The sequence below is a fragment of the Bombus huntii genome, chromosome 7 (assembly GCF_024542735.1).
Source record: "Bombus huntii isolate Logan2020A chromosome 7, iyBomHunt1.1, whole genome shotgun sequence".
Classification (NCBI taxonomy): Eukaryota; Metazoa; Arthropoda; class Insecta; order Hymenoptera; family Apidae; genus Bombus; species Bombus huntii.
The window spans coordinates 975798-999454 of NC_066244.1; the positions used below are offsets into that span (position 1 = coordinate 975798).

A 23657-nucleotide genomic window follows, 5' to 3' on the forward strand; every position below is an offset into this window, starting at 1 on the left:
CTTTGCCGCACGCATCCATGAACGCCGATCTCTACCTTCACCGTGTTATCGAATTCTTCGAAAACGCTGAACCATTCCCGTCGTCCTGTCATGTGATCCGTAGCTCCTGAGTCGATTATCCAAACATCAGGGTTTGCCGTTTGTATCGCCGAGGTACTTCCTAATAGACCAATTCCGCTGTGATCCCGATTTTGGTTTCTAGGTTCCTGGTTGTCTCTACTGTTGCTTCTTTTGTTATTTTTAAAACAGTTTTTGCTGGTGTGGCCTTTCCTTTTGCATATAAAGCATCTAAAGCAATCCTTCTTTAGATGGCCAACTTTTCCACAGTTAAAGCAACTTGGTCCTTGTTTCTCGTATTCACGTTTACTTGACTGCTTCTGCTGTTCCCTTTTATAATTATTACCTTTTGTTACCAGTGCCACCGATGTTTCCTGGTCGTCTTTCTTCCATCTAATTTCTTCCGTCATCAGCCTGATACTAAGCCTGTCTGTCTTCTTTTCTTCTTCCACGGAATCCCACGCACTGTGAAAATGATCGAATTTGTTTGGTAACACCGATAAAATGCGTGTTATCAGCATTTTCTCGCCAATTTCACTCCCAAGGACTTTCATCTTCGCCGCTATGAGTTCCAACTTTGATAGGTTGTAAGAGACATTTTCAGATTCTTCCTATTTAAAATCGAAGAACTGCTTTTGGACCATATTTAAATTCTCATCCGACTTCATGTCATATACTGTATTCAGCTTTTTCCACATTTCATGTGCTGTCGTGCAACATAAAAGAAGATCCAACGGTTTCTTTCCTACTGAGGTCACGATTAATTTTCTCGCTAATCGATCTGCTTTCAAAAATCTTCCACGCTGTTACCTGGATGACACAAATTCCCTTCACACACGTTGATCAGGTCGTCATCTTCCTCCAAAAGTGTACGCATAACAAAACGCCACTGGAGCCAATTTTCTTCGCCGCGTAACATCTCGACCTTCGCACTTGCTGATTCCATTTTAGCACTATCCCTTATTTTACTAAGCGCAACACTTTAACAATTTATTCACTTCACGTTGCTACCTTGCAATTTACAGCCCTGGGCCCATAACCTGTTGAGGTTATTCGGTGTGTAAACAGAGAAAACACGTGGATAAATTGTAAGGTAGAAAATATATTTAAATAGAAGTGTAATAAGTAAAAATACAATTTGAGCTGGTCCAGATCCGCACGCTAGCTGTGTTACCTAATAACTGAAAAACCCCGAAGCCAACGTCGCCTGTCTACTGTTTATGGCCTGACTTCGTCGCAGTCTTTTGTCTACACGCTGTCGATGGCTTCAGTGCTTGAGAAAACTAAAAAAGACCAGATGTAGAGTTTTCTTAGAAGTGGTAACTACTTCAACACTATTGAAGTGTAACTTCGCCTTTTGAATAAAGTATTGTTCATTCGCCTATCTTTTTTTATATATCGGGTCACGATTCGAATTTTGGGCGCGCGACGACTCTTCATGTGGACTAGCCATCGTTTCACAAAGCCGAGATTTTATTTACACGATATACAGGTCTATCACTAAGCTTAACAAATAATAAGTTCAACTAATAATAAGTCTAACAAACACTAAGCCTAATGAATAATACGATCTACGAATAATTAAATTAAATAATACTATTAGCAATGTTTGAGTTCAAACGAATCCACGGTCACCGGGATAACTCCTTACTAAGCGAAACTATCTTAGACGCAAATGCGATCGTCGAAAATGCTCGATGTATCACTCTCCAAGGCAATCGCAAGAATGCCAGCCTCGTGGAGATTTTTCTCCCTGTACGATTGCATTTTGTTTTCTATACCCGTTTGGAAGCATCGAGAAGGTTCCAAACGCCGTTGCTAGGCACACTCGTTGGAAGCATCGAGAAAGTTCCAAACGCCGTTGCTAGGCAGTTTCTGCCTGGAGTTTTGATTACTAATACAATGTATGTCCCATTGCATCGGCACCTCCGAGGCAACATCACACGTGGCTCGGCCCGCTCTCGAGGCCGCATGCCGCCACAACCACATTTCTCGGAAAACACATACAACCACTCCAGACCTCCGTTAGATAAAACATCCATCCCGTGACCGTGGCTACGTTCAGCGACCGATTGTCACCTCGAACCCAATCTCGCTTATTACAAATCTTAAGCAATTACAACTATAATAAAATCTAGGCTAAGGTACTAGAGGATGTTCCCAAAATTTCCAAGGAAAGGCTTCGGCTTTCCTTTCATCTCCGACATATATATATATCGGTGATATATACTGATATATATCATCGGTGATATATATAACTATATTACCTGGTGAATTTGCGTATGCAATAACCAAAACTCCAGGACACATGGCTTTGGTCGCAGGAGAAGCAGTACACATAGTTAAATGCATTCCAGTTCAAGTGAAAGTAGGCAATGCCCTGGCCGCGCTGAGTGCACTCGTTCCCGTTAGATCACGAAAGTTAAGCAGCGGCGTGCAGGGATAGTACTTGGATGGGTGATCGCCTGGGATTCCGTGTGGCGTTGGCAGAGCGCGCTGGGCCCGCCGCACCCACCATGGGGTTCGGGCTTGGGCGCTTGGCGGCACAGCGCCTCGGGGCCGCCAAACAGTCCGGTAGGGAAACCGGGCTGCCTGGCACGGCGGCTCCGGCGACGAGGCGCAATGTGACAATGGCCACACACCGTCCCATCAGCGGGGGAGGCCCCGTTGCGACGCTCACAGCGGTTCCCGGGCCTCTCTCGATCGCAGCCGGGACGGTTATCAGAAACGGCCTGGCGTCCGTGCCGATTTCCTTCACGTAAAATATATATAAAAAAAAAAGTTATTTTTCACGTAGTTGACTCATTGCTGATCGATCAAGATGGAATCTTGCGATCCGAATTTTTCCCAGGATGCAAGGCTCGTTTGGATTACAAGCGAAAACATATCAAGTGGGGAAATATTTATATCCTCTTCGATACAAGAAAAAAGATAATCGTGCTGAAACGAAGTTCGGTGCCATGTTCGATTAACATTACAAATCCGGAGATAAAAGAGGGATTTATTCCCAAAATCGAACCAATCAAGGGGGTCTATTTTGGTAATGTAGGAGCGAAGAACCATAAGGGATGAGGATATACAAGAATAATAAATACCACATCGAAAGATTACGAATTTATCACACCTACAATGCTAATTAAAGAATTGGAGAACCTCGGCTCGCCGCCTAGCACGACTTGCAACGCAATTTCAAAATCAAAAGAAAATAGGTTCGACAAAATAATCGAATTATTACGACTTGAACACTTGAACAAGGAGGAAAGAAAAATCGTCGAAGAATTAATTCGGAGGAATCAAGGTAGATTTCAAATCTCAGGAAATACGTTGGAAGGAACCGAAATTCTAGAGCATCGAATAATCACAACGGACGATATACCGATCAATATTAAACAGTACCGTTATCCACCTGTACATCAAGAAGAGATAAATCGTCAAATTCAAGAATTATTGGATACTGATGTCGTAGAACCATCGATATCTCCATACAATTCTCCACTATGGATTGTGCCAAAGAAACCAAACTCGCAAGGAAACAAACATTGCAGTCTAGTTATTGATTTTCGAAAGCATAATGATAAAATGTTCGGCGATGCTTATCCCCTCCCCAACACTACAGAGATATTGGATCAATTATGAAGTGCAAAATATTTTTCCACGTTCGATTTGGCATCAGGCTTCGGCCAGATTCGAATGACACAGGAGGATGCCCACAAGACTGCATTCTCAACACCATACGGACACTTCCAATTCAAAAGAATGGCCCTTGGATTTCAAAATGCTCCAGCAACATTTCAACGCTTGATGAACTCAGCGTTATCAGGATTGCAAGGAGTAGAACTATTCGTCTATCTGGATGACACAGTGATTTATTCAAGATCTCCTCGCGAACACGAAATTAAATTTAACGAGTTAATGGAAATACTAAATGCAGCCAAATTGCGATTGCAACCCGATAAATGCGAGTTCCTACGACACAAAGTTATTTGGGACACATAATCAGTAAAGATGGTGTAAAACCCGCTCCACAGAAGATCGAAGCCGTATCGAAATTTCCATGACCAAGGAAAGCGAAAAATATCAAACAGTTTTTGGGACTAGCGGGATACTACAGATGATTTATACTTAATTTCCCCAAAATTGCAAAACCATTAACACAACTATTGAACAAAGACATCCCCTTTAAATGGTCGGAGAATCAAGAAAATGCATTCAACAATTTAAAAACAGCGCTAATGACAAAACCTATTCTGCAATATCCGGATTTTTCCAAACACTTTAATCTTACGACAGACGCCTCAGGTTATGCAATAAGCGGCGTAAACAGGATAATCAAGAAGACGAAACTTCAGCAGAAGATAAGCAGCACCCGCGTTTCCCCAGGTAGCATCAAAAGGGAATATTAGAAATTAAGACACAGCGTAAACAAGTGTCACGTCCCGCGTGTAACGTAGACTGAAACCACCAATAGCGCGAGTGAGCGTTCCAATTTGAAATGTAAATAAATTTTAACAATTTGTATAGAAACCAAATTCGAGCCTCACAACCCCCATGGAATAACCCGTCACATGACGACCCCTCCACGGTAGACCTAAATATATGTCGGGTTTACATTAGAATTAGGGTTAGGGGCGTGAAACGAATCTTCGTTTGGGTTACACGTTGTCGTTATGCAATAGAGAAGACATTGACTAGTGGAAATACGATTATTATAGAACCGGACAAGTAACCGTGGTAGTTAGGTACTCGAGAAACTAATGACAATGATCCTAGGTTCAATAACGAATCCGCGGTCGACGGGATGATAGATGAACGTACTCACAAAATCTAAGTCGGACGCGTAATATTCAGTCGTCGTAAAGGGTTACTCCTTTCATCGATGAGATCGCGAGCGAGAATGCCTTTCCCGTCCCGATGATGCCACAGAGGAAAACTATAATGGGGTGTGTCTAAGGACACGAGATCATCGGATTCGTTGAGAAAAGCCTTCGTTCAGAAAGTAAGGGAAATTGGCGTTGCTGCTAATTGGTCAATCTCCATATCGGTGGTTAGAAAAAGATGCTAGCCGCCCTCGAGGGAAAGTTGCTAGTGGGTGACGCCGCTCATTGAAAAATAGGTCTCCCCTATTTTCCCGTAGTTGGGACAAAGACTGTTTGTCTATTTGAAGGACTTTAGTTGACTAAATCTTAAGATTTATAACGGGCCCTCGAGTTAGCTGAACATGTACTGCGGAGACGCATCGACATCTGGCAATCATCTTACTCGAAGAATATTGTCTGCGTGTGGCGAGCTACGGGACAGAGACCGTTGGAATGTTTACTGTCGAGTGTTACAACTATTTGCTTTTTAAGGAGAGCTATAGAATTATTCCATGCCTTTGTTAGACAAAGCGTTCATCCCGTGACCGCGGCTACGTTCGGCGACTGACTGTCGCCTCGAGCCCAAGCTCATTATCACAACTCTCGAACAATTACAATCGGATTGAATAACTACAATTGTTCAATTACAGCTATAGTAGACTCTAGGTTACAATGTTGCGGAATTATCCAAAATTCCAAAGGCTCCGGTGTTCTTTCATCTCCGACATATAAATAAGCGTAGCAACATAGAAGAGAGAGAGGTAATTCCTTAGTTCAGAGTTCCTCAGTTCCCCAGTTCTTGTTAGTCTTGTTAATCGACGTGTTTGCATTTGTCAATTTGTAAATTATTGCAAATCTAACAAATTAAAATCTTGTAATTAATAAGAGTGAAAACGTATTGCGAACGATTCGAGTAACTTCGAGTATTTGAAATTTCAACGAGAATTCTGCCAATATCCAATTAAAATATGAATAAACATTTTTTTGTGAAGAATATTTGTCTAATAATATAATAGGATTAAGCGAACATTTATTTTCACCAACTTTAATCCTCTCCCGTGCCAGTACTCCTGCGCGTAGCAGGTTAGCCGAAACGTGGAGTTTAATTGTCAATCGCATTAAATAACAGACAACACTACAATTTAATCTGAATTCAAAAATTAACGGCAACACAACCAAAACGAGCCAAACAAAACGTAACACAAGACAACCAAGAAAACGAAACCTCAGCTTAACAACAATTGTAGTTGGATGAGTGTATGATTCTCTAGAGGAGCAGACTTTCGATTAAAATGTATTTCGATTAAAAATTACAAAATATGGAATACTTGTAAGAGTGCTATGTGAAGCTCTTACAGGATGCTCTTACGTATGCAACTTTTACGTGTATACTGTTGAAAGAAGAAAATTAGAAGACACTGTTCTAAGGATTACTGAACCTTACAAGAACATATGGCAACATATTTATCACAATAACTACTATAACAATATCGATATGGATAAAACACTTCTGAAAAACAAATTGTGAGTATGTGAAACAACTAAAAAATATAAAGGTCTAACTCCATCACTCCAAACAATAAAACTTTCAAGATGTTAACATGCATTTTATGGAAACCACCATATTTTGTTAGAAGTATGGAATATGTTACGTCCGGTGACTCTCTACGGTCGAGGTTTCCATCAACTGTGCATATATATGTCGGGTTATCATTAGAATTTAAGGCGCGTAAAGATTCTTCGTTTGAATTAGCCATTGTTTTACGAAACAGAGATTATATTTACGCGAATAAACAAGATTTTACAAAATATTATGAATAATGAGTTTAATAAATGATAAGATTAACAAACGATAAGTTTAACTAATAATTAGATTAAAGAATAATAAGTTTAACGAATAATAAGAGGAACGAATAATATGTCTTACGAATAATAAATTTAACGAATAATGAGATTAATGATTAATAGGTTTTACGAATAATGAATTTAATTAACACTATTAACAATGTTCCTGGGTTCAAACGAATCCACGGTCAACGGGATAACTCTTTACTATGCGTAGAATAATTTTAAACACAAAAAAATACGATTGCTGAGACACTCGGTAAATTTCTCGATGTATCACTTTCCAAGGCGATCACACGAATGAATATCTGATGAAAATCTTTTTCGCTATACGACTGCATTTGTTTGTTATATGCTCGCTGGAGGCATCGAGAAGGTTCCAATCGTCGTTGCTAGGCAGTTTCTGTCAAAAGTTTGTTGTACACTCTTTGGAAGCATCGAGAAAGATCCAAACGCCGTTGCTAGGCAGTTTCTGTCTGGAGTTTGATTCCTAATACAACGTGTGTCCCATTATATCGACATCTCCAAAGTACAATTCTATGTGATTTCCAGGGAGAACAATATAACCGATCCACACCTTCGTCAGGCAAAACGTTTATCCCGTGACCGTGGCTACGTTCGGCGAGCAGTTGTCACCTCGAACCCACTTTCGCAATCACAAATATCAAACAATTACAAATGACAACAATTGCTTAATTACAGCTATGATAAAATCTAGGCTAAAGCATTAGAAAACTTTCCCAAAAGTTGCAAAGGGAAGGCTCCGGTTTTCCTTTCATCTCCGACATATAATTATGCAGGTCGCAACAATCCTAAGGAACGGTCATAAAACGAGGCTTCTGGATTTACCGCTAAAGCCGTTAAGTGGCCTAAAACACCTTCAAATCGAGACATTCCTTATGGTTATTGTTCCATCAGGTAGAAATTGGGGAGTACTTGCTTCGGCATTACATATACTAAAATTGGAACGATACATAGAAGATTAGCATGACCCCTGCGCAAGTATGACACGCAAAATCGTGAAGCGATCCACACTTTCGGGGAACACGAGGCGGGTATGGGTTTTCAGGGCGTAGGACTATGCCCTGGGAAAGTGGCTCGTCGGTGCCTTTGGCACCCGCCAGTTTGCAGATCCGGTGCAGAGAATTTTGCGGAGGATGGATATGGCAGACAAAAAAGGCAGTAACGTTTACGGCGCAAGGAAAAGATACCTCAGTACCGGTGCAGCCGCGGGTTGTAAAGCGAGCCCCGCTGCGTCGCCATCGAGCAATCGTGGCCGTCCGGGGGTGGACCATCAGGCCCCCGGGCGTGTTCATGCGTCTGGTGAAGAGGACGTGCAACCAGAGGAGTCTCGGGGAAGGTCAGAGGGTCCGGATGTAACTATCGGCGGCCCGGGATCTTCGTCGGATGGGCTGCTTTCGCGGTACGGTGGCGGCGGCAGGATGAGATTCGACGACGAAATGTCATCGTGTCCTTCCTCTACGACAAGCGATCATACCGGAAAATTACTCGGTCATGGTTGGCCTCACGGAGGGCGAGAGCGTCTAACGCTGAACTCCAACGGCGCACGTGGTCACCACCTCCGCCGTCGCCTCAACAATCGCCGATCTCTGCCGTCTCTGCATCCGCGACAGTGCCGTTGGCGACGACGACGTGCGGAAAGAGGATATAAAGACGGAATCAGAGGAAAGAGAAGGGACCGAGAAGGACAGCTAACCGATTCAGGGACATGAACACGCGGACAGCGCATACCTGCGGAGAATGGTGCGCTTTCTGGAGAGTGAGGTCAGTCGTCTCCAGGAGACGGTGGAACGGCTAACCAAGGAATGTACTAAGAGGGCAGTAACAGAAGGAAGTGTAGCGACACTCGACAGCAAACTTTCCAACGGTTTCTGTCCCATGGCTCGTTACACAAAGACCCTATCCTTCGGACAAGATGATTGCCAGATGCCTATACATTATTACAGAATATTTTCAGTTAACCTAAGGACCCGCTACAAATCTTAGGATTAATTTAGCTAAGGTCCTCCAAAGGGACAAATGGTCTTTGTCTTAACAGCCCCTATACCTACCGCCCATTACAGGAAGATACTGGAAATCTGCTTTCCTCACCTACGACGCTTCCTACTAGCATCTTTCTCTCAAGGGTGGTTAGCATCCTTTTCCAACCACCAACTCAAAATTTAGCCAATTAACAGCGACGTCCACTTCCCTCACTTTCCGAACCAACGCTTTCCTCAACGAATCCGATGATCTCGTATCCTTAGACACACCCCACCACAGCGTTTCCTATCCAGCATCATCGTGACAGAAAGTCAGTCGCGAGACGCCCGTCCGAATTGATAGTTGGTAGTTGGCAGTAATCACTGATTCGAGTTGCTCGACATCTCAGGCAATCATCGTCCAAACTCGTAGCGCATATCGAATCGTATCTACCCGAGTTCGAACTTGTAATCGCGAACCGAAATTAATAACCGCGAGTTTTACGCCAAGTATACTCACCGAATATATTTTGTTAATAAATATTTATTGTTAAACATATTCGAGTGTTCCTTCAATACCTATCACGCCCATCACCTCACAAGTAACGACGGTGAATGTGAAGCGGCGGGGATCACTACTACGAGGGCATAAAAGAAGATGCCCCCGGGCCCCAACGGAAATGATTATGGGCCACAGAATAAGAATACGTATAAAAAATTTCCTGCAAAAAGTGATAATTTCGTGGATAGAAGATTGTGGATCAAAGGAAAACGATGCCTTACAATTTATCCACGTGTTTTCTCTGTTTACACATCGAATAACCTCAACATAAATATTATAAGTAGTTTCGCCAAATTGAGTTAACATTTCTATAGGTATGAGAAAAAGCGCGTATATTCCCGCGCGATATCCTAGAGTCTAAACAGAGCTGGCGTCAACGATGTATCTGCGACCGAGTGAGAGGTATACAGTCCGTAGGATTTTCAACCGCTACTGGTCGGTAAAATGATACGATAGTACACAACAAGTGTATAAGGTGAAACCGTGCGTGCGTGCGTGCGTGCGTGCGTGCGTGCGTGCGTGCGTACGTGGATAACGATAAGGCGAAGCGAATAATATGCATAGTGAATCTTTTCTTTCTTTTATGAAGAAAGATTTTATTTTTCATTCTTTTGGTCTCTCCCCTCTCGTTTCTTTTTTCTTTTCTTCTCTCCAGCGTTAGATGAAGCGCACAAATGACCAAATCATTCCACGGATCTCTCTCGGTTCGCTATATTTTGCGAATGAAATTGTACTTCAAATCCACTATATCCAAACGTCTTCCCCTTTCCTTTCCTATTAATCCACCTACATTTTGAATAACCCAGAGCGGTCGGATCCTACATCGAATCGATAAAGTTTGGACCCACGTAAAAATAAGTATAATGCTCAGGAGTTTGTGGTTTGGGTATTCAATTGTGTGTTCACTATCGTTACTACTCGCACTCCGCACTCGTAGTACAAATCGACAAATTTTTACTATTTGTTAATTTATCAACCACAGTTGATCATTTTAGAATCCACAGGAAAATGATAACATGCTCGATATTCTAGTTTGTGTTTGAAGATACATAAAAAATATATGTGTCGGAGATGAAAGAACATCGGAGCCTTTGGAATTTTGGATAATCCCGCAACATTGTAATCTAAAGTCTACTATAGCTGTAAGTAAACAATTGTAGTTATTCAATCCGATAGTAATTGTTCGAGAGTTGTGATAATGAGCTTGGGCTTGAGGCGACAGCCAGTCGCCGAACGTTCACGGGATGAACGCTATGTCTAACAAAGGCATGGAGTAATTCTGTAGCTCTCCTTAAAAAGGAAATAGTTGTAACACTCGACAGTAAACATTCCAACGGTCTCTGTCCCGTAGCTCGCTTACGGCGCGTCTCCGCAGTACATGTTCAGTTAGCCTGAGGGCCCGTTATAAATATATAAACATACAAACAGTCTTTGTCCCAACTACTGGAAGATAGGAGAGACCTATTTTTTCAACGAACGGTGTCTCCCACTAGCAACTTTCCCTCGAGGGCAGCTAGCATCTTTTTCTAACCACTGATATGCAGATTGACCAATTAGCAGCAACGCCAATTTCCCTTACTTTCTGAACGAGGGCTTTTCTCGACGAATCCGATGATCTCGTGTTCTTAGACACACCCCATTATAGTTTTCCTCTGTGGCATTATCGGGACGGGAAAGTCATTCTCTCTCGCGATCCGATCGACGAAAAGAGTAACCCCTTACGACCAGTGAATATTACGCGTCCGACTTAGATTTTGTGAGCACGTTCATCTATCATCCCGTCGACCGCGGATTCGTTATTGAACCTAGGATCATTGTCATTAGCTTCTCGAGTATCTAATTACCACGATCACTTGTCAGATTCTGTAATAATCGTATTTGCACTAGTCAATGTCTCCTCTATTGTATAACGACAATGTGTAATCCAAACTAAGATTCGTTTCACGCCCCTAACCCTAATTATAATGTAAACCAGACATATATTTATACACTTCCTATACTCATACATATCTCATTGAGCATGTGAAAACTCACTAGTCGAACGTAGGTTATGAAAATACATCTAATTCATAAATATATTATGAAAATTATGTAAAGAAATATAAATAGAAGATAAATTTGAGATAACAAAATGATAGCACGCGTCACACAAAATATATTTTAGAAAAAATAAATGATTTCTTATACTTTTTTACTTATATTTTTTACTTATATTTATTTTCCTATATTTTTACTTCCCTTGTAAAATATCTATTATATTTCGATGTACTCAATTTTTTTATATTTTCATGTTAAATTATATTATTCTTTCAGAGCTATATAATTTTCCTCTTTCACTATTTGAAGTTTCCTTCCACGAAACGATTTCCTTCAACGAAAACCATGCCATGCTTTGAAATACAACTTTTCAAAACATTTAATGTAAAAATAGGGAGATCATGATCCATGCTGATATATACATATTTTCCCATTTGGAGTTAACATTAGTTTCCCATTTGAAGTTACATAAAGTTTCTTCATGCTTAAATTTAATTTGCGATAAGTATCTTCTGTTTGTTCTTCAGTCATAATCACGGAAATAAGTGGTCGAAGAGATAGTGTACATCGAAATATAATATAATATGCTCAATTATATTAGAACTACTAAAATATTCAACAAGGACTGTGGTATAGGCAATCGACATCGAGAACAGATGACTAGCAACCGTGTTATCGTAAGTAGCTTGTTTTTCTTGTTCCTTATTTTGAGATTCAGCTTCCATTCCTTACATTCATCAACTCTTTGTATTCTCCTTATTTCCCCTTCCCTTTTCAGCCTTTTCCACTTGAGGCTCATTTCTTCGCCCGGAACAGAGTATGTAGCTGATCTTCATCGAACAAACCTGTTCGAACGTCTCACCACTTTACGGATACTTGCATATAACTATAATACGCATCTTCATTCGTCTCTTATTCATTGAATGGATTTGAGAGACAGCGATTCTGACGCGCTTTCCTTTAAGCATTATCATTTTAGGAGTGTTCCTGTTGGAGTATACATGCTTCGTAACGGTAATAAATAGACCGAGTTCGATGGACTTTTCTACGGAGCAAATTTCTGGTGCCCAGATTTACTACTATAAATCAATGCATCATTTGATTAAGCAGTTTCAGAAAACAGTCTGAATTTAATTTGGTAGGACCGTAGTTTTAAAGATATCTCCAGGATACGCGGAACAGCGTACTCTATATATTTAGTATAGTTTAAAATGATATCTTATAGGATTCTCAAATCCGAGTCGAAATTGTATTCGTGAGCAGTTGCAGTTTTCATACAGGCATGTATGTATGTTTTCACTTAAAGCCTTTTTAACTATGTGGCGTCGGAGTTTTTTCTGAACGTTGTCTATTGACAGTCTTGAGTGCAGTGACATCATATTTGATGCTGTCGAAAAATTAGTAAATAAAATTATTGCTAAACAGATCGAGAGAAAAGGAGCGTTAGATACTCCTCTTATTAAATTATCAGACGTTAAAAGTTGTTTACTTTTCATTTTTACTATTTATATTATTTCTAAAATAATACTAACATTGACAATAAAACTCGATTGGGTTAGACATCTGCGCTTTAGTGATAAATAGTTGTTACGCAATACATTTGTTCAGTTGAGATGTACTGTTGAATTTCACTATACAAATTGTATTATAATTTATAGCTTAATTATGGATAGATTTCAATGGTAAGAAGATTATTTTGTACAAGTACAAGCATATGTCTGTACTCAAAGTGATGAAGAATCTTTATGCTCTTGTTCAGCAACTGGCCAAATAACGCCAACTGCGTTCATTTATGCGACAAGAAACATATACATCTACAGAAATTGTATAATAAACAACTCACTTCTCGATAAATGTGCGAACATGTTTAAGATGTTCGAATTTCGAATATATTTCAGATATTCATCCACTTATGTGAAGAACGATTTTCCGCATGAGTCATCTGATTATTTTATTTTCTTTCCGAATTCTGTACATTATGTGTGTATTCTGTACATTCTCTGTGAACGCTTCCAGCCCTTCCGGCTTCGTCGTTTCCACGATTAGGCCAGTGTCGCTTATTTTTTTAACTGCTGTGACTTGTATACCCCCTTTACGGGGGTTTACTAGCGTGAATAGCGCGTCGCGCGCTTCTCCGCTTGTTCTTATTTCACCATTCTCAACTTCCGAGCGGATTATAACTACATTTTACCGCCATTTGTCCATTGTTTATTGCTGGCCATCTTCACTTTTTTCCGCGTACTCACAGCGACTTACTCACAGCACTTAATATCGCAGTTTCCTTATTCTTAGCTTTTAGCTTGTTCTAGCCTTCCGGCTAGATAGTTGTGGAGCAGGAACTTCTCCACAAGTCGTCTCATATCCTTAAAGTAACGCATTATCGTTGCGGTTTGCCTTTGTTAACTTTGTTGCTCGGGTCGTGGCAGAATGGCAGGACCATTTTTCCATATCGCTAGCTTGTTCCCTTATGTCGGGTATTGACCGCGATTCTTCTTTAGTATCCTCCTTCTCTTCATCAGACCGCTTCTTGATTTCTGGGTTGTTTTGCTTTTTCGGTGTAGCGCTTATACTAGGATTTTTGGTGGTTGACCCCTCTTCCCCTTTTTCAGGCTTTTGCGTTTTCAAGGGTTGCAAAACCATCCTTGCATTCGTGGCGGGTGGCGTCTGCCCACGTGAAGACATCTGGATTACTTTCGTGGCGGACTGTTTGTACACACGGACAGTGTACGAAGCGACGCGAACACAACCTATCTGCATGCCATCGTTTTGGGTCAACGCATGCTGTCAGGAGATCTTTAAAATATGTCCAAGGATATTGGTCGATGTAATTGTTAACAATGACTTGGCTTATTTAGAACCAGGCAGGCAACCGCCAGAGGCAAGGTAGGTGAAGAGGCTCTACAAGCATTTCTGGGGTAGAACTGCACCTCCAAATTCCATAATCCCAGGAAGAAGAGCCTCGGAGTTGTTATTATGTGAATACTTTCTTGTTTCACATGATCTAATAAACCAACACTTCTTTCAACTTTTTTTAACAAACTGTTTTGAATCGTGCAACATTTTCGATCGATTGCGATATCTCTCACAATTGCATAGTTTTATTTGTGAATATTGCACAAGTAAATATTTCGTTTTTTCGTTCAGACAAACTGCAACGTGATATTATTTTATATCACTGTCGCTTGATCACTTTGCACAATTTTTATGCCAAGAGAAACATGTTAAAATTCTACATGCAATTTCTTTAGAGGCGGTTGTACATTCAAATCATACAAATATTTTTTTTAGGCCTTTTTTTTAAAAGGAGCTTATTGGGCCCAGAAAATACAGATTTTAAGTGCATATATTCACAATAAACATGAATTTTTGTAATGGTATATTAGGCAAAGGTACCGATACGCGGCGGTACGACATAGCCATGCTGTATTATGTGTCGGCGCTTTACATTTTTTGTTGTATGATGCGGTTTTTGGCTTTAAGCCTCTGGGGAGCGGAGCTTTTTTTTTATTTTTTTTTCTGTCCTGAAAAACTTGGTCGCAAAACAGGACGCTTCGGTAGTTTGCTTTTTGGGTGCTGTGTAACATCGGGGAAGGGTGGGATGAGAGGGATGGGGCGGGGGGGGGGGGACAAATAGGATTATTTACAAATATTTACAAATATTTACAAATATTTACAAATATTTACAGTGTTTACATTTTACACCTGTGTTATGCGGTGTCAGAATTGAGTTCTGTCGGTTTAATGTTCTCTCTTACTTTGTTATGGGTTCTGTATCCACCAGTATTTTTTTGTGTTTCTTCTGTGTTTGTCTTTGGTGTCTTTCCGAGGGAGGGCAATGTTGTATCTCCATCTCGGGTCAGCGGTCTGTCCATTTATGTTTTCTTCGTAGAGTATGGTTTTGATCCCTGTTTTTCTTTTTATGTGATATATTATTGGGATGTTGTTTTGGTCCTGGAGGTAGTTTTTTTCGTCTAGGTATAGGAAGGCTTCTGGGGGGATGTGGCCTGTTTCAGAGTGTTTTTGTAATATGCGTTGTTAGGAAATAGGCAGCTGAAAACTAAGCTGTTTTCTTTTATTTTTGCTGCTTGCGCGAAGTGGTTTCTTATTAGCTTTAGGATGTGGCAGTCGATGCAGTGAATGTTGGCTAGGTCGTATATTGTTTTGTTTTTTACATATTTTTTGAATCCGCTGTGTTCGGATCTGTATGTGCTCAGGCAAGCCCTGATGCATTTTCTTTCGAATATGCGGATTTTTTCCATCTGGGAGGCTGATATGTTGTACCAGATTGGGCTGCCGTAGGTAATGATTGGTCTGATTAGTGCTTGGTAGCATAGTATTTTCACTTTGCTGTCGAGATGTTTGGAGTAAAATAGTCTTTTTATTCGCCAGAATGCTTTATTAGCCTTAGCAAGTTGGGTTTCGGTGTGCTGCTTGTAGTTTAATTTGTCGTCTATGTTTATTCCTAAGTATTTTACGCAATTTTTGTGTGGTATGAGTGCCCCTTTGTTTGCTTTTTCTCTTACTTGGAATTTTCGGCAGTGTTCTCTTTCTTTTGGGTCGATTTCACTTAACTTGGGTCTGAATAGTATGGTTTCGCATTTGCTTGTGTTGATTTTTAGTTTCCACGCGTGGTAATAGTCGTTTATTTTTTCGAAAAGTTCTTGCAGTTCAGTTTTTATTGTCTTAGTTTTGCGGCCTGTTACGTAGATGATTAGGTCATCTGCGAAGGCTATGAAGCGTTTGTGGGTGGATGTATTGAAATTAAAGAGGTTTAGTAAGTCACTAGTGTAAATACTGAAAAGTAGCGGGGAATTTACTGTACCTTGTTGCAGACCATTTGTTATGGAGAATTCTTTGCTTGATATGTTTGAACCTTCGGTCATTACGAATGTTCTGCTTGTGATCATGTCCCAGACTATTTTAATTAGATGTTTAGGAAGCTTAATCTTGATCAATTTGTATATGAGATCTGGGATCCAGACTGTGTCAAAAGCTTTTTCGAGGTCTATTAAGCAGGCGGCTACTCGTTGTTTTGCGTTTAGGGCCCAGCAGATGTCCGACGTAAGTTTGTTTATTGCGTGGATTGTGGAGTGGTTGTGCCTGAAGCCAAATTGATTTTCTGCGATTATGTCATTTTGTGTGCAGATGGAAGTTAGGGGGTTGTTTATAATTATTTCAAGTACTTTGCTTATGTTGGGGAGGAGACTTATGGGTCGTAGGTTTGCGGGCGATGAGCCGTCTTTGTCTTTTTTTGTAATAGCTATCAATTTGGCTTTTTTCCATTTTCTGGGGAAATATGTGTTGTTTAGAGCATTGTTGAAGAGTACTGTGTAGTACCATTTTATTTTGTTCGGTAGGCGCTTGAGTAAAACGTTTGGGATGCCGTCGAAGCCGGAGGATTTTTTGTTGTTTAGTTTGGAGAAGATTGTGTTTGGTTGATTGTAATTTGTGAAGTAGTTTATTTCTGGATCTGGTTGTTTGGGGTTGTCTGCGGTGTTTTCGTTTGAGAATGTACAGACTGTTTTGTTTAGCGTTTTGTCTTGTTCCATTTCATTTTTAAGTTTGTTTCGGCGATGATAATTCTGTTTATGAATGATTCTGTTTAGTTGATCTCGGCCCATGTGTTCGTTTTGTGTGTGTATTTTGGAAAAGTGGGTGCCGATGATGTCTAGTTTTTCTGTTGTTTTAGTTATTATGAAGTTACCCTCGATGTCTTTGGTGGTGTTGTGTATTGTTATACCTGCTTCTTGGATGAGGGAGGTTTCTTCTGGGGGCAATTTGAGAGGTGGGATGGGGCTTTGTCCTTTTGGTCTGAAGATTTGATTTATTTGTGGGAACATGTTGGCTGAGTCGTTTTTGGAGATGTTTTTTATTTTATTTGTCCAGTAATGGTTTATAGCGTTTGCGAATTCTTGTTTCATTTGCGCTTTTATTTTGTATAGTAGGTACTTTAGGAATTCTAATTCTTCTCTTTTGTCGTAAAAGGCACCGGAAAATTGTCTTTCACGGTGATCTTATTTAATTCCCCGTAGATGACGCAGAGATGCATTTTTTATTCTTTTTCCGCACTAATACAACAAGGGATTGCGTATGGTGAATTGCTTGGTTTGATCATTACTTTCTTGTACAAATCGTCCAAAATTGAAAAATCGGCCGATATGCCGACAGCAATGTCGCCGTTCGGCCCTCTTTACGGAGTAAGACCAGCCTCGCCGTCCGCCACGCTCGTGGGTAGACTCCCTCCCTCAGACATCTCGTGTAGAGGCGCCGAAGTTTGACAACGAGATGATGGCGTACGGTTTATCTCGTGCGACGTAACACGGTTTTTCGCTACATATAGCAAATTTCTTTTTATGATTAGTATTTTGGTTCATGCATACCTGAAATATAATTACGATGTAATTTTATTAAATTGAAAATCGCGCTAGCCTGCCACAGATATTGATGAATTATAATACAATTATTCAGTTTTTCTACAAACATTGTGGCCTTTTTCCTACTTAGTTCGGTAATTTTCAATTTTAAGGTGTTGAACAATTTCGTTTCGTTGTAATTTAAGATTTGTTAACGAGCACTTTTCACAAACTGACCGCTGTTACTTGTCTTTGGATCGTTGTTTTGTGAATACGGTGAATGTAGGAATAAGAAAGAAGAGAAGCAATTGAGATACGAGATACCTTACAGATTTTATATCTAGACAAATAAAGTTAAAAGAAATATAATTTAACCAGTGTCTGGATCAATTTGGACTAGTCAGCAAATAACGGAAGTTGTTTAACTTAGTGTCATAAGAAGCCAAGGTATCTCTAAACGACGGATTTAGTATCAACATTCATTGTAACTTCAAAGAATTGTGTCGGACTTAGGCATGGTCTTCTGTGCAGTTGACCGAACGTTGCGCATTTCCAGAGTTTAGCTATCGTCCAATATCATTTTGATCGTGAGATTCTCAAAAATCCAATTAAATCGTTTTATAACAATGAAATAAAAAATATGAAAACTTCGTTTTTCTTATTTTGGCAATTTATGAGTAATTGCGTTATCGCTGGAGCAGACAAAGAAAACACCGGAAACTACTTGCAGTGATCAGTTCCGCGAAGTAGTGGGGATAACTCGTATCCGCTTAAAATTTGAAGAGACAAATTTTCGACTCTCTGAGCGACGTTTATTTCGTCAGGACTATCAATTGTCGTTTGAACGTTGTGTTTCGATCGTTCGCGAAGAGACGCGATCGCGAGATAGCACGTCAACGAGAGTTGTAAGTTCCCGTTACGATTAAATAATCGACGCCATGAACTGATCGATTCCCTCATTTCGATTAGGATAATAAGGGTAGTTCAATGAATTCCACAGAATTAACACAAATAAATTAACGTTTATTTTAACAAATTATCAACTAGGAAGACATAAAGAGAACAACAAAAAGAAATGTAACTGCGTTTTGCTTGATAAGTAATGCGCGATATAAGAGATGTGTTGACGGTTCGGCTTCTCGAAAAGTTCTGCACGCCTTTCGATTTTTTCCGTTTTTTCTGGAAGGCGACCCCCACTACGTTCGGATCACGCCACATTCTTTTACGCGAGGTAAAATAACGGCCACGAATCGACGTTTCTGGAGGTCGCCCTGCTTAATGAACCATGCGCTTGCCACTACAATGTTTGTTTGCCGGGCAGCCGCGACGATCCGTCTGCGACATTATAGTGCCGCGATCGACAGTTAAGAATATGATCTATGGTAAGCCGCATGGCGTAACACGTTGCATTAATTTCTCTAATGCAATTTCGCGTACCTTTAACTGTAACTCAGTTCTTTCAGTACTTAACGAGAGAGCCGAAAATTTCGTCGTTTTAAAGTTTGACGATCTCGATAATTGTTAATTGTGTAATTTCGTGCTCCTGATAAGGATCGATAACTTACAATTAATATGCATAAAAATAATTACAAATATTGTTAAATATGCCCGCCTTGATATTCAGTACATTTATTATTTCTTCGTAACATGTTTTTAAAGACGCTTAATAATATCTCTTCACTTATTTGTGACACTCGCCTTTCGATATTCTCCTCAGCGGTTTCGATTTGTACACATCAGTCTCTAACATCCCACAGAGAAAGAAGATTATTCTATTCTCTCCGTTTATTACGCCCCAAGGCTTACTATAGGCCGTGTTCCTAACCGTCGCAAACAGATCGTCTTACATGACCGTCGAGATATACACAAAGTAGCGATAAACGCATAGTTGTCGTCAAGCAGCGAGTTCCAGAAACATCTATTCGCCTTCGGTGCGTTATTTTATCCGCATAAAGAAGGTGGTATACGTAATCATAGGCGCGAACGGTGGCGTGATCCGAGCGTAGTGGGGGTCGTATCTCAGAGAAGACAAAGGACAAAATGGAAGGGCAGTCAGTGACAAATGAGGATTCAAACGGAATGCATCGAAAGGTTCAGACGAATAAAATCAAAGTCGCTTAGTCTAACGAATACATCGAGAAATATCATAAAATCGGGTCAAATTACTGTAACAAACTAATTGTATCATCGTTAAATCATTTGTGACGTATTCATTATAACTTTAAATATCGTTAAATATACACGTTTATATTAACCCTGTTAATTCAAAGTTAAAATCATTTGAACTATCTCTGTTATTCTAAACGAAACAGGGGAACGACTAATTCGCGGCGTCGATTATCATAATCGTAGCAAAAATTTACGTCTCCCGCTCACACGTTTCCCTCGCGATCGCGTCTCTACGCGAACGGTCGTAACAGCTGCGATGGTTGGACCGACATATATTATAATATATTATTATATTATTATTATATTATTATATTATTATATTATTATATATATTACATATTATATTATTATCCATATAAAAATTCGTAGTATAATAATCATTATTTTTAAGTATTAACACGTTGACTGCCACGACACCTGTATTCGGGTGTCAGTGTCACGTAAAATAACAAAATAAAAAAAGGAATTTGAGGTAAAAAATAAAAAAAGAAAACTTTATTTTTTTTCTAACATCAATACACTTTACAATTTACTTCCGAACTCTAGGCGTGACTTTCTAAGACTGACTCTTATGATTTTACTTTCGATCGGATCCGATTACTTTCTTTTGTCATCCCTCAACATCCCCACCGTCCATGCATTTGCTAGGCGTCCGCGATCGTTGCCACGTGCTCTTTCTTCTAGAACCTTCGGTGGAAGGACCGTTGGGATGTTGATGGTTCATTAGGCACTTCAGCGATATACATTGTCGCCGAGTGCCGCCACATCTTTATCTCTATCGTCAGTCCGTCGGATTTGAAGTATGCCGGTCGTGACATACCCCCCTGGTTAGATTGATCTTGGTCCTCTAAGATCGTAGTAGAATGGAATTATTTAAATGTAGATCAAAGGATATGTTTATGCTTTTTTTCAGGAATCGCTATGAATTGATTTTCTGCATGTTATGGTACAAAAGTTATTTCGTTAATCTTAAATATAGCAATTTTACAATATTTGTTAGTGTTCGAGAAGCTAATAATTTCAGAGGCGTAATCATGTTGTAGTTTTCGATCGTGAATTGGTTGGGTTTGTTTACAAAGCGTAATTCCTATCCCGTGAATTTAAGGCAACTAATTAAGGGTATTATTACTAGTGCTAGGGTCAGCATTATCCTGAAAAAAGTACGCTTTCAATCGGTTACCATGTATCTTTTTCTTAGCATTGTCGATAGAAATAATGTAATAAGGAGTTTTCACATCGTTAATTCTGTAGGGTCCTAACCATTCAATGTCCAACTTATCTCTTTTATGGTCGTTGTGAATTAAAACAAAGTCTCCTTTCCTAAACACAGTCTGAGTTTTAACAATCTTTCTTTCTTGGTCTCGCTTGTATCGTTGCTTATTCTGAATAAGTGTTTTGTGAGCTGTTTCCCAATATTTATTCAACTGTTTTTGCCAAAGTGAGTACATATCATCATAGGTAAGTGTGGGAAATTTGGATATTGCGGAAGGTAAGTTAGCTTTTCGCCCAAAGGTCAATTCAAAGGGAGAGAATCCTGTTCCTTCATGTTTCGCGGTGTTGTACCCTAAACAAATGAAATTAAGTACTTCATCCCATTCTTTGTCATTGTCGTGTAATGCAGTACGAATTAAATCTTTAACTGAGGCATGCGTTCTTTCGAGGGATCCGTTACTTTGTGGGTGAAATGAAGTTGTTTTGATGTGTTTGATTTTAAAAGCTTCTTCAAATTTCGTCATTAAATCACTAACAAAATTTTGTCCCTGATCTGTTAGGATCGTTTTTGGTGCCGAAAATATGTAAATATAGTGTTCAATAAGCGCGTTAATTATGGATTCAGTTCGTTGCGTTTTAAGGGGAACTAGTATCAGATATTTCGTAAGTTCATCGTGTATTGAAAGTATGTATTGGTTTCCGCGTTTGGTTTTCGTCATCGGTCCTATGATGTCCATAGCGATTTTGTCGTTAGGGTTAAGTGGCGTGTCTGAGATTTGTGGGGATTCTTTGGGTCTGATACGTGTTAGTTTCTCCTTTTGACATGTGTCGCATGTTTTCACAAAGTTTTCTACTCTTTCTAAAAGTCCGGAAATTTTGAATTTATCCTTGATCCGTTGATACGTTTTCTGTATCCCTAAATGTCCTACGGTGTCGTTATGGTTTTCCTTTATTGCTTGTATTATTTCGTTTTCGTCTAGTTTTAAGATGGGATTAGGTGCATAAGTAATTTTCTTGTACGTGTCGTTAAAATATATTAGCATGAGTTTAATCTGTGTTTTCTCTAATTCAGTGAAGTCGTTATTTCCTATGCCGATTTTTGTTGTATCTTTAAGAATTTTGTAAAGTCTTCTGATCCAAAGTGTCTCGTCGTATTCTCCTAAGTCGTTTCGAGTTAATTGGTAAAATGTTTGGTCATTTGGTTTAATTTCTAAGAGTTTCGGATTCTCGTTGTTGTCTTTCCATGCGTTGAATGAATTAGTGTGATCAATTACTAGGTCGAGGTTAACTACTTCGTCGCGAGTTACTGCGTGAACTCTAGATAAAGCGTCTGCAGCTGTGTTATCTTTACCCTTTGTATATTCGATTTCATAGTCATATTCTTCGAGTCTAAGTCTCCAACGAATCAGTCTGCTAGAAGGGTCTTTGCAATTGTGTAGCCACTTAAGAGCTTGGTGGTCGGTTCGAATAATGAAGCGTCGTCCTAACAAATATTGTCTTAATCTTTTCACGGCCCATACGATGGCTAAGAGTTCCTTTTCTGTCGTGGTATAGTTTCGTTCGGGTGGATTCAGTGTTCTTGAAATGTAACAACAAGGATGACCGTCTTGCGACAGTATTGCTCCTAGTCCTTCGTTACTTGCGTCGGTAGTTAAGGTAAAGGTTTTGTTAAAGTCTGGATAAGCTAATATTGGGAAATTACAGAGTTTGTCTTTTAAAGTATCAAAGCTAATCTGGTGTTTGTCAGTCCAATGGAATGGTGTGTCCTTTTTTGTTAAGTCTGTAAGGCTTTTCGCGATTTTGGAAAAGTTTCGAATAAATTTGCGATAATAACCTGCTAAACCTAAGAATGATTTCACGTCCGTGGCATTGCGGGGTAATCGAAAGTTTTTTACAGCGTCTAATTTCTTGGGGTTTGGTTTGACTCCTTCGGATGAAACTACATGGCCTAAGTATTCTAATTCCGGTTTTACGAATTCACATTTGTCCGGTTGCAATTTAAGTCCTAATTCTCTGAGTCTCTGAAATACTATCGCGAGGTTTTCGTTATGTTCTTGAATCGTTTTTCCGAATATCACTATGTCATCCAAATAAACAAAGCAGTATTTTCCTACAAGTCCAGCTAAGGCTCTGTCCATTAATCTTTGAAAGGTAGCGGGTGCGTTTTTAAGTCCGAATGGCATTCGATTGAAATGAAAATGCCCTTGCGGTGTCGAAAAAGCGGTATATTTTTTAGATTTCTCGTTCATTGGAATTTGATGGAATCCTGAGGATAAATCAAGCGCCGAAAAGAATTTTGCGTTTCCTAGTTGTGTTAAAATGTCGTCTATATCAGGTAAAGGGTAAGCGTCTTGTTCTGTGAGTTCATTTAGTTTCCTGAAATCGATAACTATCCTCCATTTCTGTTTTCCTGAGGCGTCTAATTTTTTCGGAACTACCCATACCGGAGAGTTATAAGGGGATTCGGATTCTTCTATAATATTTTTCTTCAACATGTCTCCTATTTGTCGCGAAATCTCGTCACGGTGACATTCCGGTGGTCTATACGATCGTGTGTTAATAATTTTGTCTTTGGTTAACGAAA

The 23657-nt window shown here is 39.8% G+C and overlaps 1 non-coding gene and 1 pseudogene across 1 annotated transcript; both read left to right on the plus strand.

Annotated features, from left to right (window-relative positions):
- Nucleotides 1–2428: 2428 nt before the first annotated feature.
- Nucleotides 2429–2546, plus strand: LOC126868139 (5S ribosomal RNA; annotated as a pseudogene).
- A 5144-nt stretch (nt 2547–7690) lies between these two features.
- On the plus strand, nt 7691–7797 carry LOC126868136 (U6 spliceosomal RNA). The gene has a single exon (XR_007690535.1). It is a non-coding gene; the product is annotated as a U6 spliceosomal RNA (small nuclear RNA).
- Nucleotides 7798–23657: the final 15860 nt, after the last annotated feature.